Genomic DNA, 2,473 nt, shown 5'->3' on the forward strand with positions numbered 1-2,473 from the left:
TTCCCGGGCATGGAACTGCGCCTGTGCTGTAGGCTGCATTATCTTCCTGGGCGCGAAAAAGTTTGGCGCGCGCGGAAAAAGTTGTTAATAAAAAACCCGGAAATACGCCATCTTGTCTCTGATGATATGGAGCTTAAGCAACAGAAGCCGCGGCAATTTCCGGGCCTCACGGCTCCGGACAAAACCCTGTCTCTGCTAAAAATACAAAAATTAGCCGGACGTGATGGTACACACCTGTAATCCCACCTACTTGGGAGGCTGAGGCAGAATTGCTTGAACCTGGGAGGCAGAGGTTGCACTGAGCTGAGATTGCATCACTGCACACCAGCCTAGATGACAGAGTGAGACTCCATCTAAAAAAAGGAGTGCCAAGTAAATAGCTGATTTTTTAACAGTTACAATGGATGCCAGGAGATTGATATTAAATCTTCAGTATGCTATAAAATGTAACTACTGTCTGGGCATGGCCCAGCACTTTGGAAGGCCAGGGTGGGTGGATTGCTAGAGCTCAGGAGTTAGAGACCAGCCTGGGCAACCTGGTGAAGCCCCATCTCTACAAAAAGTAGAAAAAATTAGTTGAGCATGGTGGCATGCATCTGTAGTCCCAGCTACTGGAGAGGCTGAGGTGGGAGGATCACCTGAGCCCTGGGAGGTCAAGGCTTCAGTGAACCGAGATCACGTTACTGCACTCCAACATAGACAACAGAGTGAGACCCTGTCTCAAAATAATAACAATAATGACAATAACTATCAACCTACAATTTCATGCCCATCAAAAATATATTTCAAAGATGACACTAAATAAGATTTTCAGACAAAAACAGAAAAAATTGGCCGGGCATGGTGGCTCATGTCTGTAATCCCAACACTTTGGGAGGCCAAGGTGGGTGGATCACCTGAGGTCAGGAGTTCCAGACCAGCCTGGCCAACATAGTGAAACCCCATCTCTACTAAAAATATAAAAATTAGCTGGGTGTGGTGGTGGGTGCCTATAATCTTAGCTACTCAGGAGGCTGAGGCAGGAGCATTGCTGGAATCCGGGAGGTAAGAGGTTGCAGTGAGGCGAGATCTCACCATTGCCTTCCAGCCTGAGCCAACAACAGCGAGACTCAGTCTCAAAAAAAAAGTCACCAGCAGACCTCACTAAAGAATATTCTAGGCCGGGCACGGTGGCTCAAGCCTGTAATCCCAGCACTTTGGGAGGCCGAGACGGGTGGATCACGAGGTCAGGAGATCGAGACCATCCTGGCTAACACGGTGAAACCCCATCTCTACTAAAAAATACAAAAAAACTAGCCGGGCGAGGTGGCGGGCGCCTGTAGTCCCAGCTACTTGGGAGGCTGAGGCAGGAGAATGGCGTAAACCCGGGAGGCAGAGCTTGCAGTGAGCTGAGATCTGGCCACTACACTCCAGCCTGAGCGACAGAGCGAGACTCCGTCTCAGAAAAAAAAAAAAGAAAGAAAAGAATATTCTATTTTGGCCAGGTGCAGTGGCTCATGCCTGTAATCCCAGCACTTTGGGAGGCCAAGGTGGGTGGATCACCTGAGGTCAGGAGTTCGAGACCAGCCTGGCCAACATGGTGAAACCCCATCTCTACTAAAAATACAAAAATTAGCTGGGTGTGGTGGTGGGTGCCTATAATCTTAGCTACTCAGGAGGCTGAGGCAGGAGCATTGCTGGAATCCGGGAGGTAAGAGGTTGCAGTGAGGCGAGATCTCACCATTGCCTTCCAGCCTGAGCCAACAACAGCGAGACTCAGTCTCAAAAAAAAAGTCACCAGCAGACCTCACTAAAGAATATTCTAGGCCGGGCACGGTGGCTCAAGCCTGTAATCCCAGCACTTTGGGAGGCCGAGACGGGTGGATCACGAGGTCAGGAGATCGAGACCATCCTGGCTAACACGGTGAAACCCCATCTCTACTAAAAGGAGGCTGAGGCAGGAGAATGGCGTGAACCCGGGAGGCGGAGCTTGCAGTGAGCTGAGATCCGGCCACTGCACTCCAGCCTGGGCGGCAGAGCAAGACTCAGTCTCAAAAAAAAAAAAAATGAAAAAAAAAATGAAAAGCTACTGCCTGACAATTTTCCTGTGGTGATAACAGAAACCAACACACTAATTCAAGAATCACTATGAACTGCAAGCAAAAGAAATACAAAGAAATCTGCACACAGATTATTAATAACAAAACTTCAGGAAATAAAAATGAAGAAAAAGTATTAAAAATTGCTAGGGGTAGGGGAAGTAGATTTCATTCAAAGGAGTGCCACTTGGCCGAGTGCGGTGGCTCATGCCTGTAATCCCAGCATGGATTGGGAGGCCGGGGTGGGCGGATCACCTGAGGTCAGGAGTTCAAGCCAGCCTGTCCAACATGGTGAAACCCTGTCCCGTCCTGCAGGACAGTCGAACGGACCCTGGAAGGGGGAGTGGGAATAGAGGAGACAAGAAAACACGAGAAATGGAGACAAGACAAATAGC

Source organism: Colobus angolensis, unplaced genomic scaffold (genome assembly GCF_000951035.1).
Source record: "Colobus angolensis palliatus isolate OR3802 unplaced genomic scaffold, Cang.pa_1.0 Scaffold466, whole genome shotgun sequence".
Taxonomy (NCBI): Eukaryota; Metazoa; Chordata; class Mammalia; order Primates; family Cercopithecidae; genus Colobus; species Colobus angolensis.